Genomic DNA, 14,155 nt, shown 5'->3' with positions numbered 1-14,155 from the left:
CAAAAATTTATAATTTAATTTTAACACTCTTAATAAACATAATATTTTGTTTCTAATTTGTCTCATTTTTTTTTCCATCAATACTTACTTTATCATTTACTTAAAATAAATTGCAGAAGCATAACGTTTCTTAATCGTGCACAATCTTAACACTCAAACAACTTATAATGTTTTTGCAAATAGTCCTTAAATTTTTTCCAGTCCTCCTCCATTGTTTCTTCGCTCAGATCTCGAATTCTGCCGGTCATTTCTGCCAACTCCATGTAGTCCATCAACTGCGTCTGCCAGTCCTCCAGTGTGGGTAAATCTGGTGTCTTCCAGAACTTTGCGATAAGAATCCTAGCTGCTGTGGTTGCATACATAAACAAGGTTCTGTCCTTCTTTGGCACCTTCCGGTCCACCATGCCCAGAAGAAAGGCCTCTGGTTTCTTAGAAAAGGTATATCTGAATACCTTTTTCAACTCATTATGTATCATTTCCCAGAAGGCCTTTACTTTCGGGCAGGTCCACCAGAGGTGAAAGAATGTCCCTTCTGCCTCCTTACATTTCCAACACTTATTATCAGAAAGATGGTATATTTTAGCCAACTTGACTGGGGTCATGTACCACCGGTATACCATTTTCATAATGTTCTCTTTCAAGGCACTACATGCCGTGAATTTCATGCCGGTGTTCCATAACCTTTCCCAGTCCTCAGACATAATGTTGTGTCCTACATCCTGTGCCCATTTTATCATAGCAGATTTAACTGTCTCATCCTGTGTGTTCCATTTAAGCAGCAAGTCATACATCCTCGAAAGTACCTTAGTCTTTGGTTCTAGTAACTCCGTCTCCAGTTTCGATTTCTCCAACTGGAAACCCACTTTTTTGTCCATTTTGAATACCTCTTGAATTTGAGCATAATGTAACCAATCTCGCACCTTACCTTTTAATTTGTCCTGGCTTTGGAGCTTCCAATTGTCTCCAACTCTTTCAATCAGTTCCCAATATTTTGGCCAATGGGCCTCCATATTGGGCTTTTTTTTAGAAATCTTGGCTTCCACAGGTGATAACCACCTCGGGGTCTTGTTTTCTAATAAATCCTTATACTTCATCCAAACGGCAAAAATTGATTTTCTGACAATATGGTTTTTGAACAATTTATGAACCTTCGCCTTGTCATACCACAAGTATGCATGCCAACCATACACATTATCAAACCCCTCCAGATCTAGGACATCGGTGTTTTCCAACAGGAACCAATCCTTCAACCAGCAGAAGGCTGCAGCTTCATAGTACAACCTTAAGTCCGGCAGGGCAAACCCCCCTCTTTCTTTTGAGTCGGTTAGTATTTTAAATTTTATTCGGGGCTTTTTGCCCTGCCAGACAAACTTAGAAATATCCTTCTGCCATTTTCCAAAGCATTCCATTCTGTCCACGACCTGAAGGGTTTGAAATAAGAATAGCATTTTTGGCAAAACACACATCTTTATAGCTGCGATTCGGCCTGACAAGGTAAGTTTCAATCTTGACCAGATATCCAAGTCTTTTTTAATTTCCAACCAACATTTTTCATAGTTATCTTTGAAAAGGTTTAAATTTTTGGTGGACAAGTATACCCCCAGGTATTTCACTTTTTTAACCACACTTAGCTCTGTCTCTTTCTGATACCCCTCTATCTCTGTAGGTGTCAAATTTTTGACCAAAACCTTAGTTTTTTGTTTGTTTAACTTGAATCCCGCCACCCGACCAAACCATGCGTCGGCTTCTTTGAAAGTTCTCCAAAGGCACTGTTGCAAGGAGCCCATTTGTTTCACACTGAATTTACAGAGTGAAAGTTTTACCAGCTGGAAATCTCTGAACCAAAGCTGTTCTTCCACAAAGAATAAACAAATAGATTGGATCCAGACCATGGAGACTTTCAACTTTTGCGTTAAGGTATCACACTCATTACAGTGGGGGGGTGGGGAGACAGAATGCAGGCCGGACTTGTTGAGTTTCAGTAGCAGATTTAAAAGCTGAGACCATACAAGCTTTTAATATTATTACGTTTTCAGCTGTACTTTTCGCTTAGCTTCCAAAATTGGTTCACATTTTTCCAAGGCTTTGCCTTCTGAAAGGAAGGGACTGGAGTTCAGTGGCAGAGCACATGCTTCACCCAGAAAAGGTTCCAGGTTCAAGCCCTGGTGTCTCCAGACAAGGCTAGGAAAAACTCCTGACTGAAACCCTGGAGAATCACAGCCATTCAGTATTAGGGATCATTGAATCATTGAATTGTAGAGTTGGAAGGGACCCTGAGGATCATCTAGTCTAACCCCCTGGAATGCAGGAATATGCAGTTGCCCCACACGGGGATCGAACCAGCAACCTTGGCATTATCAGAACCACGCTCTGACCAACTGAGCTGTCCAGGCACACACAAAGGAGACATTCATTTCAGTTCGCATTTATCATTATTATCTTGATTTATTATCTGTCTTTCATCATAAGATAATCTGCCCTTCAACAAACATAGTCAATGTGCATTTTCCAAAACAATACGCAAAGCGAAACATAGCCACCCATCAAAATTCACACTTCTCGTTGAATTTTTCAATGCAGTTCTCTAGTCATTCAGTGTAGTTCCACGCGCCACCAACTTCATTTATTTATTGCTGCTCCAGATGATCAGTTTATTGAGCATTTGTCCTGATTCGCTTGCACAAAGTATACACAGAGGTAAGAATGTATCCCATTTTTATGGAGCGCTTGTTGTTATTTGTTTGTGGGGCAGTTCTGCAACGATTAGCATTCATCCTGATTTGCTTGCAGGGTGTTAAATCGTTCATTCCTCCCACACTGTTCGTTACATTTCCTGCAAAGTCCTGCAAAGTCTGTTTCTTTTTTAAAAGTGGATTTGTTGCACTAATCCGCTTGAATTACGCAAACCTAAATTTCTGGTATGTGCTTGAAGCTCTCCTGCAAAATACTGGAGGCACTTTTTGTTCTCTCTCAGACCTTCAGCAATCATTCATTTTAAGGTGGCTCAAACTGTGCTTCCCTGCACCTGGCCACTGTCAGTATAGCTGCCTGCCTCTTAACTGATTCAGTACCAACTCATAAAAGATGCATGAACTTTACAAAATTTAGACCGCCTCTCATTTATTCCAGCTACGAAAGAGAGACAGTGATAGTTTTGTAACTCTCCTAGGATGGGAAAAAGCAACCTCAGCTTCAAATACACTGGTAGCATATTCAATATAGTACTCATGTACCTGATACCTACCAGAAGACATTGTTGAGTGGTGTGTGGAGCAGCACATTTTAGCAACTGGGAACAAGAGCAGAAAGATCAAATCCCTCTCCAAAAAGTTCATTTGGTTCAGCGCCTCACTGTCTCATGATCTTTTTAAATCACCTGATTTTTTGCAGTCGAGCCTGTAAAAAGTGTAGTAAATTCATTACCATCTACAATCAAAGAGTGCCCACTAGGAGTTAATTTTTCATGAAGATATAGTACACAGCATACCAAAGTTTCAGAGAAGTGGCAGTTGCACTCAGTCCATATTGTTTTGTTTTATCACTCACCCCACATATTGGAAATGCCAAATGTGTGTGATATGTTGATTCCCCTTGGGTAAAAAAGGAAGTGTCATGGAGCCCACCAACCCTCTGAACCCTCTGATTTTTGCCACTGCCTTCCTAGCTAGTGAGATGCAGGGAAGTTCACAGCCTCTCAGGAGATTAACTTGGAAACTGGAAAACTGCCAGCTTACTCTCGCTGGGAGAAAGACTCAGCTCATCTTGCCTTGATATCCTGCTTGCCCAACCCTTGTAATGTACAACCTGAAGAGCTTGGCTCTTGGGATATGTTCCTGAGGGTGTTCTGGAACCATCCTCCAGGGTCTGAATTAGAAAGGTTTTCTTTTATTTTTTATGTGAGGAAGGAAGGTATGTGAGAAAAGGGGAGGGGTTAAAACAAACAAAAAAGTGCCTAAATGAGGGGCTAAACCACGGGTAGGCAACCTAAGCCCCAGGGGCCGGATCCGGCCCAATCGCCTTCTAAATCCGGCCCGCAGACAGTCCAGGAATCAGTGTGTTTTTACATGAGAAGAATGTGTGCTTTTATTTAAAATGCATCTCTGGGTTATTTGTGGGGCGTAGGAATTTGTTCACCCCCCCAAAAAAAAATAGTCCGGCCCACCACAAGATCCGAGGGACAGTGGACCGGCCCCCTGCTGAAAAGGTTTGCTGACCCTTGGGCTAAACTTTCCACACATGGTGGACCTGAAGGGTCTTAAAAAGGTTTAGCCGCAGTCAAAGCTATTATACATCATTCTATCCTTATCTTGGGTAGCAGGAGGGCAGATGACCGACAGCTTGAGAGAGCCCAACCAATGGGAAGGCGACATGAGAGACTAGGCGTGTCCTGTGCACAAAAAAAATGGAGCTTATGGGCTGTTATTGTTCTGACTAAGCAGGAAGGAGGGGTGAGAATCAGCCCTTTTGCCAGAGCTAGTCTTTGTCTTTGTGGATTTGGAGGAAAAATAAATGCTGCACAAGTCTTGTGGAAATTTAGTCCTTGGTCTATGGAGGTTGGCAGGGTCTGTGCAGAAATGTTTTCGCATGAGGTTACTGACATCTATGTAGGTGACCAGAAGTGAACTCAGAGCATAGACAAGTCCTATTTTTGCTTTTGTCATCAATAGAAGTCTTTAATTCCAGGCATTATCTTGCCTGTGTTTATTTGAGTCAAGACACTTTTATTTTGATCTATTATTTAGAGGCAATCATGTTTATTAATATTTTGAAGTTGTACAAAGCCCCAGATGCCTCATTACACAGTCAAACAATAAACAAGTGTGCGTTTAGTACATTTGACATAATCCATAAAGAAACCAGTTTATTGTATTAAAAGATTAGATACGCACACTGCCTCTGGCTGAGTTCACGGCCTAACAATATCAACTACTTGCCAAAGACCCCTGCGATGAGCAGGATCTTATTAGGAAGCCAAGTTTGGTAGATAAACTCATGCTGGGAAATCAGTATAAAACAGCATCTGAGCATGGAAGGGGGGGAAAGAACAAATTTAAGTATTCATCGCACATATTAAAATATGTGGATTTACATAATCAGCACATTTCACCTGCCCCAGCACCCCGCAGATCTTATTTAGAGTGAGGCAACACCCCTAAGGCATTGTGTATCCTAACTCCAGGGATAACCCTGCTTTATAAGCAAACACCTGCTTTTCCTTTGGTTCAGGTCCAGCCACAACACAACCTAGAAAATGGTCTAGAAAATAGAAATGAGGTAACTGTGAAATGGAAAAAAAGGAGAATGAAAGCAAAGGGACTCTCTGTAGCACTAATGTACATACACAACAGGGGTATCAGGTCCATTAATTGACTGGTTGATTAAAAAAAATACTTATATCCTGCAATGTCATAAAAAATATCAAAGCTGTTTACTATACAATTTTTAAAAATCACATAAAAACTAAAACCACAGATCACTGGCTAGCTAATACAGAAATGTTTTCCTTCTGATTTGAGTCTGGACATCTGTGGGTGAGAGACCCAGGTTCAAATCCTGGCCAAGCAATGGCACCCTGGCCATCTCCCTCGCACCATTTTTCTTGACCTGATCTATGCAAGCCAGTGGGAATTTGCTTCTAGGCTCCATAAGCAGGGGAAAAATGTTGCTTGTCTAAGCATTCTCTATTATTGCAAATGCTTTTTGAATTTATCTATGCCCGGGGCATAAATAGTTCTTCATTTCTGCAGGGTACGTAATAACTCTGGAATGTAGTAAAAGGGAGGGACGGCGAGTCTTGTCAGGAGGAGAAACATTCATTGTGTGCACGCGCATGTGTATATGGACAAGGTTAATACCTCAATGGAATCATCTTTTATTCCTCTGCTAGCATCTTTCATTCTCCAGTAGTTTCAAGCACAGTCAAACTCCCACTTTGGGTTTAGATGCAATCATCTTTCTATTATAGGAAGGCTTCATTGTGTTTCCAAAGACCTAGCCAACAGCATCACTTCGAGACCTTGGATTGCTGTGAATTCTGATGTGAACTGACATGAGCCACACCTCCTGGACTAAGGTGTGGATTGGGACCAAATTGCCCTTCAAATTTCACACTTCCCTGATTTTTGCAATATAGATCTTGGCTAAAAAAAGTACCAAAGTGCCTTAAAATGTGTATTTTAGGATAAAATATTGTTTAGAGATGTGAACATTGAGATAAAATGCAGCCTTAAATGTGTTTTGTAAATGAAAATGTGTATTTTCTTGTGGCATTTAAAAAAATATTCCAGTGATTTATGTGGAAACCCAGACGAAATGGACTTGTGAATGAACAGGTATGAAATGGACACAGATCAGAAATTGATTGATACATTTCACCTCTCCTCCCAGGTAGAATCTACACACATATAAAAAACATTTCGAAAAATACATCAAATTTCGCATAGCTCACTGTTGCCATCTATTGTCACATTTGTATACTGCGCTTTACAATACATTAAAAACGTTTTATTTGTGGCTGTATAGCTGAGTCCCCAGCTACTGCATTTAGATGCACTTTTGATGTAGCAGAAATGCAGTTGGATAAAATAAGATCAGATTGGAAAACCACTTAAGAAATTATTAATAACTATTCACAGTGATAATACTGCTAGCTTGCAAGTGAGATAAATTGGTTAACATTCACAGCCTTGCACTGATGCCTCATGGGCTGAGGCATAGTAACCAAGAGCATTTTCACATGTGACTCTCAAAAAGCATGTGAGTCTGGAATGCAGTTCATGTGAAAGTTCCTGCAGTTGAAGCCAATTGACTATTGGTTCAAAGCAATGTAACTTGTTTTGTTTTATTTATTGGCATAGGACATTGTAAAAACCTACTTGAACATTACTTCTGAATATACCCTCTGAGTCAGTTCAGTTAGCCAACCCAGAACCTCACTCTTGTGGTGGCCTGAACTGCGAAGGGCTTATTTCCATATTGAAAACCTCACATGTGATGCACATGAGATGATAACATGCGAAATTTGACTGGTTTATTCCAGAGATGGGTCTTGCTAGATGACAAAGATCTGTGGATTTGCATGTGCTACAGAGGCGTCACTCAATAGAGGGAGAAACCACATGGTGAGTGACTATGTAATCGGCACTGGGCATGTTTTCGGGTTTCATTCAGTGTTTGCTGCTGATTTCAGATAGAGGTGCCCCCAAGAGATCACTGAGTTTCTTGGCAAGTCAATTTGCACGATGAGCTGGAAAATACTGCTGTTTCTGCCAAAATCCACACAAAGGGCTGAGACTTAACAATGCTGCATCAGCAGCTCATAATCAAGTGAATGCGCAGTTGATTGTTTATTGAAATGGGGTTGGGGAGGAGTTCAGCTCAAATGTATAACAAGCTGATCACTGAGAGGTGAAAACTTGATTTTTAACTTGAACAGTAAATCTTTCAATTAAACCTTAAATGTGATCATGTGCCCCCTTCGAGTTACAAAATTGCATGTGCGTAACTTGCAGAGCAAAGCAAAATTCTATTAAATGATAGAAGGCAGCATAAGGGAATTCTGTGAAATTTATCTCACAAACTATCCATCACACACACATTATCTATCCACACACACAACAAGTGTGAGAGAAAGTCTCTAAATATTTGTGTGCACCTGCACACAAATGTTAACATGAATGGAGTAGAAGATCATCAAGATTCTGCCATCGCATACGATGAGTTATATGAAAATGTATACTGCATGCTTCTTAGAGATCTTGATGCCATGGGTCTCTCTTCCATGGAAAATCTATCTGTGCCTGGGATTGCCACATTCTAGAAACCGTTTGTTTCAAAATGCAGCTGTATATTCTAAGTAAAACTGAGCAGTGTACAAAATATAAAAGAAAAAAATTAAGAGCCAGAGTCCAAGAAAGCTTTGGTAAACATATACTGTATATTTTAAAGAAGTGTTTAAAGATCATTCCTGTCTCTGCCTCACAAATCACCTGAGGGAGGGCATTCCAGAGGGTGGATGCTATCACTGAGAAGGTCCACTTTGGAATTATGAATTTATGAAACTCTCCAAGATTTCAAAGTTGCTGAAGAGTCAAAACATGTCTGGCAGTTTTAAAATTATTAATGTTTCTGAAACATTTGTTTAACTATAGACCTGGATGAATTTTAGATTCATAGCATTTTTTCCATATTTAAGCTCCTCCCAATCATATCAAATCAGAACAGCAATTGGGAAACCTGATCTTGAAACACTGGAAAAATAAATACAGTCCAACAATCCGCCAAGGGGCCGAAGACATGCCCTTTCCCGCCACGTCTGAACTGGCTATGTGATTGAACCAGCTAGAGGCAGGAATGATGGTGGTTGTTTGGTTTCTACCTTCTTGATGGACACCAGAAACTATCCTCCGGAATTCCTTGCTGTCCTTTGCTTGAATTGCCCTGAGCAGATGATGCCAATGGCCTTCGTAGAAAGATTTCTTTTTCTTATGGAAGAGCTCTGAAAGATGGTCTTTCATGTTTAGATATTATTTTAAGTGGCTTGGGTTCTTCCTGGATTGAAATAGCTGAAATGCTTGCCTCAGAAGATATTTCTCATGATGGCATTCTTTGTCAAACCATGAGACAGCTTGATGTGTTTGCCTGCTCACGGGTCTCATACTGCCTGTGTATTTTAGACTGCAGAAGCAAGATGTTTACCGAAGCTATCTTGACACTCAGTGCTTAGCTGACAAAAGGTTGTTGTTGCCAGTTAAAAAAAAGCAGTCCCTCGATGGCAGGGTGCGGTCTTTTACCACCTACTATGTTTCAAACACTGTATGAGGTCAGGAGAAAATCTGCTCCTATTTCCACACACACACACACACACACACACACACACACACACGTATACATATACAGTGGTACCTCGGGTTACATACGCTTCAGGTTACAGACTCTGCTAACCCAGAAATATTTCCTCGGGTTAAGAACTTTGCTTCAGGATGAGAACAGAAATTGGCCTCTGGCGGCGCGGCAGCAGGAGGCCCCATTAGCTAAAGTGGTGCCTCAGGTTAAGAACAGTTTCAGGTTAAGTATGGACCTCTGGAACGAATTAAGTACTTAACCCGAGGTACCACTGTATATACATACCATTTTCAACAATCATTTAACATATTTTCTTATCTTATACAATATTTTGGACTTCCATCAACCACCTCTGAAGATTTTTCAGTCTTTATCACTTAGTTTACATTTCTTAATTTCTCTATTACTTTTAATCATCCTTAACTAATAACTCTCATCATAGCATTCATTGCAATATTTTGTACAAAACTTCTTGCAGTCCTACTAGCGTAATCTGTTTATTACAATTGCTTTTCAAATAGTTCAAATATTTACTCCAGTCCTCTAAGAATCTCTGGTCCCGCAGGTTTTGGGTCCTTCCTGTCATCTTATCTAATTCTGCATAGTCCATTAATTTCACTTGCCACTCTTCTTTCATCGGTAATTCTTCTTGCTTCCATTTCTGTGCCAATAATATTCTTGCTGCCATTGTTGCACATAAAAACAATTTGCTATCCTGAAAATCTGCTCCTATTTCCAACTCTGAGCTTGGAGTTGGAAACAGGGGCACAACACAAGTCCCCCCACTTTTAACAGCTCAGAGCTGGAGGAGGGCAGAAGCTTGAAATGGCTGACCAGAGGAAATGGAAGCTTGTTAGCTTGTACCACATGTGCCCCTGAAGGGCACTTTGAGCTGAAGAGGGAAGGAGAGACGTGGTGCTCTTACCACTTCTTAACTTTTATGAAAGGTTTTTGATAGTTTTGTATATTTTCTTCTTTTTATCAGTCTTGGAAGTGAGCGAGATAAACAGATCCAGCAGATCAATTTATCTTCCTGATATGCAGACAAAAAAGAGAGAATAAAAAATGTTCTGTTCCTTGTTTCGAGGCCTGTGCCAAGCTTATGTCCAAGGGAGGAGTACTTTTATATCTTATCTGTATATTGTTAGTACGTGGGGTTCCGACTGCTCTGCCAAACCCTGGGGGTTCCATGGAGCCTTATCAAAGGTTACATCAGCCTTCACCAAGCTTGTGCCCTCCAGGTGCTTGCTAATTAATTAATTAATTAATTAATTATCTGACTTTTGCTCCTTTGGAACTCAAGGTGGCTTATAAATTACCTCTCCCATCAGCCCCAGACAGTTCCTGAAAACCAGCTTGTCTACGGTTACTAGACTCTTTCCGCACAATGGCAGCCACAGACTATAGCACATGCCTTTATTTGTGTGGAGTAATGGCTCTGTGCATCCTAGAATTTATCTATAAGAACATTTATAGGAACATGCCTATTTCGATACAGAGGTACCTTGGGTTAAGAACTTTGCTTCAGGATGAGAACAGAAATCGTGCTCTGGCAGCGCAGCGGCAGCGGGAGGCCCCATTAGCTAAAGTGGTGCTTCAGGTTAAAAACAGTTTCAGGTTAAGAACGGACCTCCGGAATGAATTAAGTACTTAACCCAAGGTACCACTGTATTATAACTTCTGTATGTTTTAAAGTAGGGTTGTAAATCTTTCTTTTGTAAATTATCTTTTGTAAAGCCTTTTGAGGTGTCATTTTGTTTTGACAATCAAGCGGCGTATCAATTTTATGAAATAAAAAATTAAAATCTCTACACCACTTTTCAGCCCAAACAAAGCCCCCCCCCCCCCCGGTTTACAAACAATACACAAAACAATAATGTCATTAACGTTGCAGTCCTATAGTGCTTGGGAGGGTGGAGAAGGTGGTTCACTCTGCTGTCTAAAGCCTTCCTGTTCCCCTGACATGACCTTGGAATGGCGGGGAGGAGAATGCCAGCCCTGTATCTCATGTGCTTCCCCCTGCTCCCATTGCTCCCAATTCTCAGAGTTCCCTATGAAGAGAGACTGGTTGTTAAACCACTCTGGGAATGTTCACACTGGGAGGGGAATAGGGGTCTGCTAACAACGCTCAGCACCCTTAACAAACTGCAGATCCCATAATTCTTTGAGGGAAGCCATGATTGTTTCAAATGATACCATAGCACTTTAAATGTATGGCCTGAATGTGGCCTAAATCTCAGCTAGCCCTTGAGTTCCATAGGCTTGGGCCCACAACACTGACTAAAGGAATCTTCCATCTCCCTAACTCAGTGTGTTCCTGGGCCTTATGGGGAACGGAACGTCTGCACACGCCTCCTTCAGGCATCCCTTTCCCTCTCTCCTCTGTGCACCGCAACTTGCTAGCAGACATCCATATGCTGATCAGCACATCTGGAGGGCTGGATGGATGTGTGGAAGATGCATATAGACCTCCCCATTCCTTTTGTCAGCACATGCAAACTGAAAAGTACATGCGGTGGAGAGCTGTTTCGAGTCCTCTCCTTCACCCAGGGAAAAAAATAATAATATCTTAAACAGAAACAGAAAAAGAGAGCAACTGAAAAATACAACCATGAGGTCCGAAAAAGAAAAGGAAAAAAAGACATTTAAAATGGAGCAAGTTCTTCAAAGTAAAACAGAAGCAACAGTGTTGAAAAGCATTTAGCCCTCCATGTCCAAGGCCCTCAGAGCAGGAAGGTTTGACCACACTGTCAACTGCTGACAGTCAGCAAGCCTGAGGGGGGTCCCTGCGAAGGGATTTCGGTAATCAGGACTCCACTAGTAGAAAACGCTCCCTGTGGCTGATAATAAAACCTCCAAAGAGAGCTAGTTTCATTTGATAGCTTTAGAGGTGATCAGTGAGGTTCACAGGGGACCAGGCACTCCTTGACATATCCTGGGGCTAGACCCTTTAGACTGAACTCTTATGCATAGTTATCCGAGTAAGCCCCACATAGGGCTTATTTCTTAGTAGACTTATTTAGGATTGCACTATTAGAAATTTAATGTTTTTATATGTGATCTTCAGATGAAAACTGATATAGAAATTTCATTAACAATAATAAAAAAACAACAATAGGTTGGCTAAATTACTGCTTAAACAACTATGCCTAAATGTACAGAACTGGAAAACTTGATGTGATTGTGTGTATGGATTTTTGCAATTTTTGTTTCGTAGTTGTTTACATGAGCAAGTGAAGGTTGGTATGGAGCAAGACGGTATGGACAGAAGGATATCAAATGTTTTCATTTGCATCTAAGCTTTCTCTGTTTGTTTGAAAGGAATCTTTAAGGACAAGTAAACACTTAACCTTTGTAAAACAGGGGAAGAAATTGTTTTCAAATTCTATCTGAAGCTGTGATCAAAATATACCTCATAATATTTGTATGTGGTGAAACCATGTGAAAATGAAACTCTGTTAGGCAAAGTTAATAACAATTACAAAGGAAATTACAGTGTTATCTTCTAGCATTACAAACGTGGAGTATTATTTGGTTTTGTGGTGGTGGTTTTTAAGTAGGTGAAACTCAGAGATATGTAAATCCTTGTGTACCCACTTGCTAACACTTGCCTTTCTGGAAATAACTAATAAAAGGAAATCTAAAGATTTTCTGTTTGATAATAATTGCATTTTTAAAGCAAGTATTATTGCTTTAATTAATAAAAGCCAAGTTCCCCCAAAGCAGTGAGGCATTTCTAGAAGACTAAGCTCCTCCTCCCATATCCTGTAGCTGCTCAACAGCTTCTCTCCACCATGTTATTGGTGCTCGAGTAATACAGCTGATCAAAATTGAATTACATGTCACCTATATTATTATTATTATTATTATTATTATTATTATTATTATTATTATTATCACTTTTTACCCTAACAGGGACTCAAAGTGGCTTATATAGAACTTAGGAAAAAACCAGAATCAATTGTTTCAAGTTATTCAGAGGAAAGCCAAGCTATAAAGTGCTTCTTAGCTATATTTAAGCCTCTGTACACATTGCCATTTACTGTGGCTGGCTTTTGAATCTGTGTACAAATGCTGTTACCCAGAATGCTGAAATATCCTGTGTTTTCTTGAGAAATAGTGCTGTTTTATAGGGCTGCCAAAGCTCAACAATTTTCAGGGTGTCCTGGTTTTCACTCTTTGAAAAATGGGCAGCCCTATGTTTTATGCATTTGCCCTCAGAGCAGCTTCACTCTGAAAGGAAAAAGTGAAGCCACATTCACTTTGCAGTTAAGCTGAGGCATGTACACTTGAGACAGCCATGTGCAGGTGACAACACATGCACAGATAACAACTTCATGTGCAGGAGTTTGGGGGGTGGGTTGTAGGGGCAGGGAAACCAAGTAGATAACACACATAAAAGGCATTCCTGCCCTCTCTCTGGTGTGTACAGCAACATGCAAATACAATGTGAAACTCAGCAGGCGGCAAACCACCGCACTGCGTTTTTAAGCCATTAATGTGCACCTAGACTAAGTGACCACTTTAAATGAGATGCAGTTGGGACTGGTTCCTTCCTCCCAGCCCTCTTCATTCATAAACACTCATTCAAGAAAGCCAAGCTAACCCCCAGCTGTGGCCTCTTTCTGTTGGCTCTCTGAGCAGAGAACTTCCTTGCAACTTGGTTCTGGCTATAGAAGTCACAGCTTACAACAACTGTTGCTTTGATGTATTTCACTGGTTTAACCAATATATGCAAAGAAAAGAAAAAGTAAAGCACAAAACAAACATGAAGAAAGTAAGAAATCTAAAAGAAAACACATCATTTCATTTTATAACAATATCCTCTGCTCACAGAAGTTACAAACAGAACCATTTTCTTTTAAGTGAATTACAACAGTCTCTACTTTTTCTGCTATCCAAACCAAATAAGCTGCTTCGAAGCCCCAACTATCAGCTGACTGTCAGTGCTGCAAATCACAGCCCTGGCAATCAGCTGGGATTGGCCACAATAGGTAGATCCCCACTGAGACTACATCAAGAGTGCAGGTGGTATCCAATGTTAGTATGAGAGATGTCCATTTGCAGCATGAAATTCCCCCTCTCTTATCTACTGCAGCCTCCTGCATGCTCTCAATAACAGCTCTGGAAGGTTTGGGGTCCAACCGGAGCAGAATTGGGGGACATGTGATGGAAGGAGAGGAAGGCGAAATCCCATTGTCCTAGCAGAGTTCCACTCACAGAGCATTGGCTACAACCCTCTCCCTTACTGGGTGTTTTGGACCAAATAGAGACAGCCCCATTGTTGCCGTGAAGTCTCAAACCAGACCTC

This window comes from Podarcis bocagei, assembly GCF_964188305.1.
Source record: "Podarcis bocagei genome assembly, chromosome: 3".
Classification (NCBI taxonomy): domain Eukaryota; kingdom Metazoa; phylum Chordata; class Lepidosauria; order Squamata; family Lacertidae; genus Podarcis; species Podarcis bocagei.
The sequence above is the reverse complement of the archived record's forward strand: the minus strand, read 5'-3'. Positions refer to the sequence as shown.